Source organism: Chelonia mydas, chromosome 22, assembly GCF_015237465.2.
Source record: "Chelonia mydas isolate rCheMyd1 chromosome 22, rCheMyd1.pri.v2, whole genome shotgun sequence".
In the NCBI taxonomy this organism is placed as follows: Eukaryota; Metazoa; Chordata; order Testudines; family Cheloniidae; genus Chelonia; species Chelonia mydas.
The window spans coordinates 12107930-12120485 of NC_051262.2; the positions used below are offsets into that span (position 1 = coordinate 12107930).

The window sequence follows — 12556 nt, forward strand, 5'->3', positions numbered from 1 at the left end:
CCGGCCACTGGGCCCCCGGGGATGATCCTGAACCCGAGGGCCAAAGGTGGCCCCGATGCAGCGGGCACTGGGGATGAAGAGGGCAAGGAGGGTGGGGGACCCGAGAGGAGGCGCTGGGCAGCAAAGGGGTGCGGGTGGGCGAGGGCGTACGGCTCCAGCGGGCTCCGGGCAGGGCGCAGGCTGGATGGGGCGCAAGGAGGCAGAGCCCGGGCGAGGAACCGGGCGGGGACGAAGGTGTCTCTCCCCTGGAAGCGGCTGCAGGAGCCCGGGGCTGGGCGCGGGGACCCCGCCGGGCGGACGGCGGGGCGTGCGGGGGGCCGGGGCTGGCCGAGCCGAGCCGCATCGCGGGGGCCACGCAGCGGCGGCCGGTCTCCTACCTGAGCGGCTCCCCGGGGCTCCGGGCTGGGCAGCGGGCGGGAGCCGGGGCTTTTCCCGCAGACTCGGCGTGATCCGGCGGCAGCACCAGCGGAGAGCCCGCGTCCGGCAGCACCGGGGAGGAGCGGAGGGAACGGGGGGGCCCCCGGTGGAGACCGGGGGAACTGCACGGAGCCGGGGGGGTGCAGTGCCGGGGAGCTCGGCAGGGGCTGCTGTACCCGGGGAAAGGGGGGCACATGGCGGGGGGGGGCAGTATCCGGAAGAAGGGGGGCCTCGGTGGGGGTGCAGTACCGGGGGAGGGGACAGCGGGGTGCAGTACTGGGAGGGGGCACGGTGGGGGTGCAGTACCGGGGGGCTCGGCGGGGGGGTGCAGAACCCAGGGGAGGGGACCCAGCGGGGGGTGCGGTACCGGGAGGAGAAGGAGGGGGTGTGGCAGGGGGTGAAGTACAGGAGGAGGAGGGGGCACGGCGGGGGAGCAGCACCAGGAGGAGGGAGGGTGCAGTACCTGGGGGGAGGGGGCACGGCGGGGGGGTCAGTACAGGGAGGGGGAGGGGGGGTGTGGCACGGCGGGGGGTGCAGTACTGGGAGGAGGAGGGGGCACGGCGGCGGGGGCAGTACTGGGAGGAGGAAGGGTGCAGTACCCTGGGAGGGGGCACGACGGGGGGGAGCAGTACCGCGAGGAGGGGGGTGCAGTACCCTGGGAGGGGGCACGGCAGGAGGGGCAGCAGTACCGGGAGGAGGAGCACAGCAGGGGTGCAGTACACGGGGCAGAGGGGCACGGCTGGGGGTGCAGTAGCGGAGGAGGAGCACGGCGGCGGGAGGGGGGCAGTATCCTGGGAGGGGGCACGGCGGGGGGGGGCAGTTCCCGGGGCGGAGGGGCACGGCGGGGGGGGCAGTACCCGGGGGGGGAGGGGCACGGCGGGGGGGGCAGCACCGGGAAGGGGGGCAGTCCCCGGGGGGGAGGGGCACGGCGGGGGGCAATACCGGGGCGGGAGGAGCACGGGGGGCGGTACCGGGTGGCGCGGGGGCAGCACGGAGTGCGCTCGGCCAGGCGGAGCCCCCGTGCCCCGCTGCAGCCTTGCCCCGCGCGGGGGCCAGGAGCCGCCTCTGGAGCGGGGAGCGGGGGCCCCCTGCTGGAGCCAGGAGCCCGGCGGGGAAAGGTGGGTGAGGCCGCGGGGAGAGAGGAGCGGGGGAAGCCGGCTAGGACCCGAGGCAGCAGGGGCGAGCAGTGGGGCCCCCGGCGGAAGGATGCCCCGGTTCTCCGGCGAGGTTGCCTTAGGGAAATGGCCACTGTAAATAAGACCAAAAACCCGTGGCCTCGCTTTTCTAAAACGACCCGTGGCTCGGGAGGCCGGCTTCGAGAAGTGTTGAGCCCCCACCCTGAGAAATCAGCACCCCTGGCCCAGGGGGCCGGAGCTGGGCAGCCCCAATTAGTAACTGCTGTGGAACCGCCGGGCTGGTATGTTGCAAAGGATCGGATTTCCTGCCGGGACACTGTTTCCTTCCCTCCCGCTGGAGGGTGGGGTTGGAGCTTTGGACAGGACCGGCTTAAATGCCTTTGCTCGCAGCCCCCAAAATCTTAACCTTCAAGGTGAACATCTCCCCCTGTCCCAGCACACAGTGCTGGGAAGCCATGGGGCATTTCCACCAAGGCAAAAACAATTCTTGCACCAATTTCTTGTCAGTAATATAGTCAGAGCAGATAGGAGGGGGCAGAACTGCGGCTTCTCTTACTGTAAAACAACAAAAAATACCTGGTATCAGCCCCCAGGGCTGTAGTAACACTGCTGTAAAGAGCAATCCTATAGAGCGGTGCTGTTAAATACTGTAGTTTTGGTTTATGGGGTTTTGTTGAATAGTAAGAAACAAAGCTTTTATCCCTTCAATTAACTGGACTTGTGCATTAACAAAGAGCTATTATTTCAGACAAACTCATCTTCCCCTCCTGCTAGGAAGAAACAGCATTGAGAGAGAGAAGAGAAAAGGGAACAGCTTTACTGGGGGGCAGAAATGCCTCTGCCACAGAGACAAATTGCTCCTAAGACCCACAGGTAACAGCCCCAGGGTGCTTTGAACTCATCCCCTTCACACACAGTTTCTCTTAGGACAATAGCTACAAGTCCGTTACTCCTTGAATCATCCCTGAGCCTTTGCATCAATGGGCCAGCCCAATCATTTATTATTCTTTGTGTGAAAGAGTATTTCCCTAGGTCTGGGCTGCACTTGCTTTTCAGTTTCATCTATGGCCCCCAAGCTCCTAGACTCTTGGCTGTCTGGGCGGCAGCACTGAGGCAAGTGGAGGATTGTACCGCCCTTTGAATACAGGGGGAAAGGCGGCAGGGCCATGCTGGGCAGAAAAGAAAATGAGTCTGGATAAAAGTAGAGGCTGGATAATTTTGTGACCAATAACAGCTTCTGCACTTAAACAGGCTAAAATAGGGAGGAATCACCATGGCCTGCTTCAGGGCATAAGGTGGCCATTGCTAGAGTCAGGCAGGAATCCCTCTATCTGCTCATTGTAGGCCAGATCCTAATGAGTGCTGAGTTCCTGCCACCCATCTTGGCATTTTCTGTCTTTGAAGTGGTTTGCTTTGCAACCTGGATGTTCTCCGAATGTCGGTCTTTTGTACTCAATATGGATACATTCTCTGCTTTGTAGAAAGTCCTCCAGGATGTTCTTGTGAGCTTCTGCCTTGGGGGTAGGGTTGTAAAAAGAAGTCTACAGAACTGGAAAGCTAATCCAAGGTCTTGACGTTAGAAAGTCTCAGGGTCAAATTCCCAGCAGCTGTAAATCAGCATAGCTCCAGTGAAGTCATTTAAGCTCTTTCCCTTAGCATTTAACAGAAGGGAGGTAGAGAGAGATCAGTCCCCAGAAAGCAACATCGGAAAGACAAGTTCATGGCTGCAAAGGCCCTGGAATGCCAGGAGGCAGAGATGGTGACCCACAGGAGCTTGGCAAGACGGGAAATTGAAACACAGAAATGCTGATATGAGCCTCTTGTTCTCCCATTTTCCCTTTTGCCCCTAAAGTGTTCTAGGCCAACAGGCAGGAGCCTTGAAGCAGGCTTAGAAGTAGGACAGCTCATGGCCCTGTCTTCAATTTCCTTTGATTGCACCCTTACCAGAGTAGACTGTGTTTTATTTAAGACACTTTGGGATCTCAGTTTGTTTCTGGGATCATTCAGGAGGGAAATTGTAAATATATTATGGTAGCACCTTTATCAACAGAGACCAGAAGTGGGCTTGGGGGCCTATTGCAAGTGGTGCCATACAAAGACAGGAAGAGACAGATACCTGAGATAGGTAGAAAGACCATCCCTCCCCCAGAGACAGAAAGGTGGGCAAATAATGTCCTCAATCAGGGACTATCTGTGGCCTAGTCCACACTGAAAAGTTTGATCAGCATAGCTAAAGCAGTTAGGCGTGTGAAAAACCTTCCCCTGACTAATATCGCTGAGCCCACAAAAGCCCCAGGGTAGACGCAGCAATGTTGATGGAGAAGTTCTCTGAGCTTCTATCCCATGTTGTTGAAAGAGAAGGTGTTCCTACACAGACAGAAAAACCCCTACCACCAGCACATACAGGGCATAGTTACAGCAGTCTGGTCTCCGGCGTGTAGACAAGGCCTACGTTTAAGTCACCGATCACCATGCTCAAAGGCACCTACATTGTATGCATTGCAGTGACAGAGCTTTTGTGCTGTAACACAGATACTTCTATTCCTACAGTGATGGAGGGGGTTTTCTGGGGGTGTAATGCATCCTCCCACCAGAGAGCTGGTAGCAAGGGCAATGACAGAATTCTTCTGTTGACTTAGCAATGGCTGTACTGGGGCTTAACTGCATCTCTCAGGCCTGTGAATTTTCCACACCCCTGAGGAATGTAGCTAGTTCAACCTGTTTTAGATATAGACCAAGCCTCGCACTCCCTCTTCAAGAGATGTTGTGAAGATGCTGACTGAAGCCTACAAGGCACAGAATGAAAATCAGACACATGCAAGGAGTGATCAAAATAGAGGACCAAAAGTGATGCTCATAGGAATTGCCCTACTGTACCAGACCAGTGCTCAATCTAGTGTAGTACCTGTCTCTGAGAGTGGCCAGCAGCAGTTGCTTCAGAGAAAGATGCAAAAAAACCTGCAGAGGTAGTTATGGGATAATTTCCGCAATTTATAACTAACACTGAAATTTGCAAGACAGTTTGGCCCATCTAATAGTCCATCATCCATTAACCCCAACAGCCTAGCCGAATTCCCCTCTCCCCCCCAACCCCATCAGTAACAACATTTTGTTCATCTAGGTGCCTATTATATAGCAAAACAAATTACTCCTGCATTTTCAATAGAACTCAGGGAATTTTTCTCTTCTTATCTTAAACAGGCATGTAGTTGAGCTCTGCACCCTGTAAACAGCTGCTGCACTTAACTCCAGAGGTGGCTACATTTCAGTGGCAGAATAAACAGACTGCATAGGAGTTAGTTAAATCGGTAAAGCATTGTGAAATCCTTCAGGATGAAAGGCGTTACAGAATCCAATATACCTCCCTTCACTGAAATAGAGAGGCAAAAATCTGTTGTGGGTACGATTTTTCCTCGTTAGTGTTCAAAATGATTTTTTTTGCCAATGAGAGAACATGTCCAGATTACATAATTCTACAGGCAGACTGAGCACTGAAAGGACAGCTCTAGGTAATGGTAGTTGCAAAAAACAAACAAAAAAAACCACGAGACCTAATTCTATATTTCTAACCAGAGACCGCTCCAATGAGTTAACTAGACCAATTGTGTAAATAAGGAACATTTGTGAAAAATAAACTGGGGTGTTTTTATTTGAAAAAGTAAAAGAAAATCTGTTCAAATGTAAAAGGGGATTATAGTACAAAGAGGGGCTGTGACCCCAATCTCACAAGTACTTACAGACGTAGGTCACGTTACTCATGTGAATAGCTCTACTGAAGACATGAGGCCAGATTCTTGGCTGGTGTAAAATGGGGTAGCCTTACTGAAATAAATGGAGCTCTGATGATTTACAGCAGCTGGGGAGTTAGTCCCACAGGCCTATTCACAGAGGTAAAATTAAATAGATGAGCGTTGGCAGAATACAGTTCTATAAGTGGGAAGAAAAAACAAAGCGCTAAATAATCATTGTAGACGTCACTAATGCAAATACTTTTTATGATGGGTTTTGTAAAGTGAATAGTTGTTTGCCAGGTGCTTTGCTGGTTAGCTGTTTGGGGCAGGAACTGTCTTTTCATTTCATACAGAGCCTTGCACAGTAGGGTTTAAATCACCAGTAGGACCTGTAGGCTCCGTTCATGCAAATAAAAACAGAGCCATCGTTCCGGAGTGACAGCTTTCAGCCACTATAGCCTTGGACTACATTCAAATCATGGCCTGCACCAGGAAGACTCCATATCCCATTGTCAGTTCCTACATCGCTCCTCTTCTTCATTATGGGCCTACTCACCAGAGCTGTGCAGTAGCCTCCCCTCCTCCTGGCATTTCCTAACCTTTGAATGAGTAGCTTTGCAATCATGACAAAGATTTTTTTCTCCCTTGGAACACAGCTCTATTCTCTGACTCACACAAATTCATTCCTTCACTAGATGAACTTTTGCTACAACCAAGCCAAAATCCTTCTCTTCCCACATAACCCCCCTGTCCCCAATCTCTGACTTGTATCTTTCAAACCACCCATTGCCTGAACTCTTTTACCTTCATTTCTATTCCAGTTTCTCCAAGAGGTCTCACTGAGAGTGGAGCTGCAGTGTAGGAGGTGCTGATTATATCACAGTGAGATTGTTTGTATGCAAACTAGCTTATATCAATAGACAAGTCAAGGGTAGGAGAATTGAAAGATTGCTACCCCCATATTTCAGATTATGAACTGAGGCATGGAGACATTAGCTGGCACAGAGCCATTAAACCCAAATCCTCAAAGCTATCCAGAGACCTAGCTCGCACTGATTTTGAGTGGGAGTTAGGTGCCCAAATACCACTGCAGATCTGGGCTTATATAACTTGCCTAGGGTCACCCAGGGAGTCTTATGCAAAGCCAGGAATTGAACTCAGATGGCTAAAGGCCTAGTACAATACTGTAACCATAGGAGGTTTTTTTCTTTTTAAATGAGAATAATAAAAACACCAGATTGCTGTTTGCAAAGTGTTGTCCTTGATTCAGATCTGTCAGATTCTTTATTGTTCTGGTGTTCATTCCCTTGTAATTACTGCTATCAAAAGAGGTTTTCTTCTATAGGTTTCATTCATGTGCCAAAGAAAAATTAAGAGTAGTCATTAAAGAAACACACTCCTCTTTGAAATGTGGTGAAAGCATAAGAATTAAGACTTTAAAAAGAGAAACATTCCAGCAACAGGACCCACTCTGCATGAAGAATGAAATTGACTTCAGAGAGCCAAGATGCAGTGTGGTTCCAGAGAGCAGAGCCGAGCTGGAAAGTCAGAACACGCAGGTTCTAGGCCCAGTGATGCCACACAACTTTGGTAAAAGCATTTCTGCTCTCTGTGCCCCCTCTGACCCTTTTACAGTCTAAACAGACAAGACAATTTGTTGAACCCAAGCTCGTCTCTTGCTACATTTGTGCAGTGCTAGCACAATAGGGCCCTCCAGGCAGTACTGTAGCATAAACACTGTCATAAATATAGAGGGAAGGGTAAACCCCTTTAAAATCTCTCCTGGCCAGAGGAAAAAATTCTCTCACCTGTCAAGGTTCCTTCCCCACTCTGAACTCTAGGGTACATATGTGGGGACCTGCATGAAAACCTCCTAAGCTTACTTTTACCAACTTAGGTTAAAACTTCCCCAAGGTACAAACTGTTTTACCCTTTTGCCCTTGGACTTGCACTGCCACCACCAAATGTTTATCTGAGTTTATTTATTAGGAAAGCGTTGGGCCTTTACAGGTGAGAGGATTTTTCCTCTGGCCAGGAGGGATTTTAAAGGGGTTTACCCTTCCCTTTATATTTATGACAAACATAAATATCTGCTCAACAGCTTCATGGCAGAGTAACTGTGGACACCAAAGCTGTGACTGTAAAAACACCACTATGAAGACTGGAGAAGATAGATTTCGATTGGATCTGGCTGAAATGGGAAGAATTTTCCTTTCCCTGAACTACAAAGCATTTTAAAACCCTTTGAATGAAGCCAGAGAAGTGAAGAACCCAAATGAAGCAGCAGCTGCAAAAAGCTGAAAGAAACTGGGTAGAATTTAGGAGCCAAAGTTCAAATCCAGAATTGTTCCTGAAAGGAAAGGGAGGGGAGCCTTGTTTCAACACACTCAAACAGCCATACGGCTAAGCTATTGGCCTAAGCAGAGGGATACCTTCCAGGAACTCGTGTTCTAATCCCACATTGGAACATGACTCACTTTGGGACCACAGGCCAATTGCTTTGGTCTTATTTTTCAAAAAGTATCCACTGATATATAATGCCTCAATTTGTGGCCACCTCTTTGGGCTGATTTTCAGAGACGTGGAGCACCTGCATCTCAGTGCTTCGCACTAGAAGCATACGTACATCAACCCCATGAAAATCAGGCCCCAAGTATCTCAAAGTTGGGTCCTTACCCAATGAGATGCCCCAAATCCGTGCATGCTTTTGAAAATGTATCCTCTGTGCCTCTGCGTTTCCTCACCTGTGAAATATCAGATACGTACCCATCTCATGGGGATTTGGAGTACTAAGTCTGATAGAGTGCTTCAAAAAGGAAAATATTATAGACACAGGGCCAGCAGAGTCCACAGACATCAGTAGAAACACATTGATGGACAACTGCTGTGGATCTGGCCCAGGTTAAAACACTCCCTTTATTATTTCAGTAAGGCCACCCCCAATCATACACCCCTACCAAAAAAAAAAAAAAGACGGGCTTAAAACTGAGATTTTAATTTTATATATTTGCTTCCTCCCCCACCTTTTTCTTCCAGTTTCTGAGCCTTTAGGGTGCTCTTGGGTCACATTTTCAAGCTTTTCTCTGTAAGCACAAGGACTACAAATGCATTTAGGAAAAGAAAGCGGAGTTTCTTACATTCACACAACTCTAGCAGCTGAGGCTTTAAGAAAACCACCAAATATCACAACAGTTGGCAATTAATTACTATGGAACCTGACCAGACACACAATCCTTGGGCATCTTCATTTGAAGCAGGCCAAAGCTGAAAACATTTCAACCACCAGTTCAGCTATAGCAAGGGAGAGTTGGGGCTGTATCAGGTCCCCTGGAATAACTCTGGTTCTCGGTGTATGGAAATTACATACGATTGCATACAAATATCAATAACTGCAGGTAAAAGATAGGGCAAGGGCACACATCACTGAACGGGCAGTTTGATCAACACAGGAACCTGGTTGTAAATCAGAAGACACCAGGATACATGGTGAAAAGGTAGCAAAACCCTCAGTTGTTCAATGCCATCTAATAAGACTTTAGAGCTGGGACAGGCTGGGGGAGGTGCACAGATACAATTTCAAAGCAAAATGAAAAAACCCCCAGAGTAGGAGCATTTAATCTCATGGCCCTCATAAGGGTCGCACTGAGGACAGAAGGAGTCCCTTTTGAAATGGCGAGAAGGCAATATTCCAAAAGGGAGGAGGTGAGTGGAGAATACAGAGCTTTCCTTCTCATGTTAATTCAAGACACTGTGTGTTGTTTCAGGCTAGGAAGCGGAACCTGTATTGAAATTTCAGCGGGGGCGAGGCAGACACAAACCCCCCCCACCCCCACACTGATTAATATCCTAGTATAACAGTAACTTCCCGTAGTCTGAATTATTGCAAAACCTCCAGAGAGCCGACAGAAATGTAGATTTACTCTCCCATCCATGGAGCTCCATTTAATGTCATTTATTCAGCAGCTCTGAGTAAATATCAAAGGGAAAGTTAAAACATTGATCAGGGAAAACGCTTCATGCTAAATAAGCCACAGACATCTGGAAACAAACCAGTTCAAGGAAGCAGTGGAGAGATTCAGGGTGTTTTATTCCACTGATAGCCCAGCTGATGACGTGCAGCCATAAAATAGCAGCTGTGGAGGTGGGGGACCAATAGAGGCTCTCGCATTGGAGAAATGGTGAGGGACATTTCAGTTTATTGCTTTTTCATGGCACAATCCAAGAAGCTACGTGCATAGTCCTGCCCAGCAAGGACAGGGATGGTGCAGGACACAGTGTCCAAAATTGATCACAAAGAGGAGGCCAAGGGGGTCAGTGGGGTTGAAAACTTATTTGCCAACCTCTCAGCCCCGACAGGGACTTACAGGCCTCCCCAGGATCATTTGGATGGTGCTAGCGGTAGCAGAGGCTCTCACTCCTCCAGTGGATGCACTGCTCCCTCTTTCTCAGAAATCCCCTTACATTTTCCAGTCTAGGGCATGTCTCCAGGGGACCTAGTCTCTGTTCTCCAGTTGCCACAGTCACCAGGGTGCCTTCTTTGTGGCAGTTTATGGGCTGTGCTGGCAACAGGCCAGGAGGCAGAGAGCTGCCTGTAAGCAAAAAAACAAAAAAACAAAACACCAAACATTTTTTGCCTGCACGTCAAGGTTTCTTGATAAAAATTGATGGAAGTTCCCCAGCAATGAAAACCTGCCACACAGCTGATCAGCATTAAGCTCACCCTGTGGTTACAGAGAGACGGACAGATCAGCCATGGGTCCACATTTTATAACACTGCAGCTGTCTTTGATCCTCAGCCTGCACTTAGAACTCCCCTGCTAGCCTGAACTCGGCACTGGATGGCTTCAGCCTTCGTTAAATTTCCCTCCAATCTTCCCTATGCACAGGCAAAGAGTCTCCTTCAGCTGCATGCCCAGTCCTAGCCCTTAAAATCCCTCCTGTCCTGCAGGGTGTATTCTATTGAATAACAAAGTTTGTCTTTTCAAAGAATAATCCTCCTCCTGTATAGCAGGGCAGGAGAAATCTTTAAAGGGCCACTGCTGTCGTACATTAGCAAAGAATCCAGAGGCAAACGATCAACACAAAAGGCATACCGCCCCCAGCACTTTCCAGTGGGGATGAGGATTTTCCTTCCTCTTTTTAAAATCAAATGCATTTGGAAAGTTCTGAAGCATGAGACTACCAACATCAAAATGCAGACACACTCTGGATGCCCCTCTCCAACCCCTCCCAGTTTGCTTGGGCAGTTACTGTCCGTAGATAGTTGATCATGCCTAAACTGGAGATATGAGAGCTTCCTACTTCTGTGGGACATGTTCTCACTGGCTGAGCCTGTTTCTCAGATGATACACTCACAATAATCAGACCAGCTGGCTGGATCACATGCCAGAGACTAGACAGCTTTCATTTTAGTCCAACCTTCATAAATATTTGAGGAAAAATAACTGCATCGACTAGCTGATGAAGGTCACCTAGAGACAGGCTGGGCGGGGGGAATGCACAGGCCCTCCTACCCCATGAAAGATCTTCAGTGGAACAAGATGGCATATAAATCCTGCCCTTGCTCTTTGGAAAGCAGCACTAGCCTGCTTGCCAGTTTACTGAGAATAAGGAAATACTTAGGATGCAAAGCAAGGTAGGGAAAAAAATCCAAGGAAGTGAAGGATAATTTTAGAGGACCCATGGAAAGAGCTGGGAGTGGAGCACACTGCACTTCTAAAGCAGAGGATCTAAAAGCCATTTGCAAACTTGAGATGGCAAGCTCTTTGAGACACAGAAAGTCTTTTTGTTGAGTCTGTACAGCATCGAGACCACTGGTCCATGACTGCGGTACCTAGGCATCACTGTTAGGTACAAATAATAAATATTACCAAAGCCCCAACATCCCTGTCGGGTAGGCTACATCACTGTAACGCTACAAATAGTGCGCCAGAGAATCTGTGCAAACTTGTCCAAAGTGTAACAAATCTGTGTCAGACTCTTTGAGTCCTGGCTCCAACTTCCCTACTCCAAAAACCGTGGCAGCCAGCCAGCAGGGCGATGAATCCCAGAGAGACTTGATCCTTCAGAAAGAGAAAGAGCCCTGGAAGACACAGCACCTTCTGATCGTTACAGTCCTCCTCTCCCCCTAGCTGGGTTTGAGGGCACTGGCTGCAGGAGAAGTCACAGAGCAGCACTTGATTGGTTTATTTTGAATAATTTATTTACAATCGTGCAGCAGAGGGAATAGATAAAACATTTAAATAGGCAAAAAACACAAATAGCGTCATTCAGAAAGCACAACAGAGCTCAGATTACCAACTGTAATAAAGCCATTCTCAAGGAGCTGTAGAGACACATTGCAGAAGGGGAGAAACAGGACTCCAAAAGTTTGGGAAAAGATACCAGGGACCTGGCTTTTTCAGATTTGTTATCTGGATCGGTGCCATGTCAAATGCCAGGGAAGCCAAAAGGTGGGGTGAGGGGCAGAACTAAATAATAGGAATGTGTGTCAATCACCCTCTGCAGATAACAATAAAATATAGGCCCAGGGACAACAATCTTAGCACAGATGTTCACTATTAAAATCTCCAAGTACAATAGCAAGTTCAAATTTTGCTTCCCCTTCAAATTTCTATTCGATCCTGAGGAAGGAAAAACTGCTGCTGAATAAAAATGAAAAAAATTCAGAGCTTATAACACTCCCGCGCACAGATATGCAGTCTTCCGTAATGTGGCTTCTGCCATGGGAAAGTCACTGTCGATCTTCAGGGTTTGTCTACGCTCCAATCCAATGAGGGATTCGAGCCCGGGTAGATATACCCATGCTAGCGCAGCTAAAAACAGCCGTGTGGATGCAGGGGCATGAGGTTCAGTGCAGGTCACCTATACGAGCACATGCTTAAAGAGCCCGCGTTGAAGCATCTACACTGCTCTTTTTATCCATGCTTGGACACGTCCACCCAGCACTACTACGTCCACCGGAGCTGCAACCAGCACCTCGACTGCAGAGCTGATGTCCCCTAACTTGTGAAGAAGAATTAAGGACAAACAGCAAGAGAAAAGTTCAAACTCACTGGGAAGAGTGAGTTGGAGGAAAACAAAGCAGAAGCTGGAGGGGAAAAATAATGGCCATCTTGTCAACCTAGGTTACTTCTACACTGCAGCTAGGAGCATGCCTCCCAGCCCGGGCAGATGGATTCGTGCTCGTGGGGCTTGAGCTTAACGTGCTAAAAAAAACAACAATGTGGACAGTATGGCTTAGTCAGGAGCTCAGGCTCTCAAGCCCACCCG

The 12556-nt window shown here is 49.3% G+C and overlaps 1 protein-coding gene across 4 annotated transcripts in view; it reads right to left on the minus strand.

The window, feature by feature from the left end:
* GRIK4 (glutamate ionotropic receptor kainate type subunit 4) overlaps positions 1-501 on the minus strand; it is a 304116-nt gene extending 303615 nt beyond the window's left edge. For 3 of the 4 annotated variants that reach the window (XR_006287070.1, XM_043534174.1, XM_043534173.1), the window contains exon 1: positions 378-491. The gene's annotated coding sequence lies outside the window, so the exon portion shown is untranslated. Of the gene's footprint in view, positions 1-377 lie in introns of all 4 variants that reach the window. The other variant, XM_037882213.2, reaches the window with a different exon arrangement.
* Positions 502-12556: the final 12055 nt, after the last annotated feature.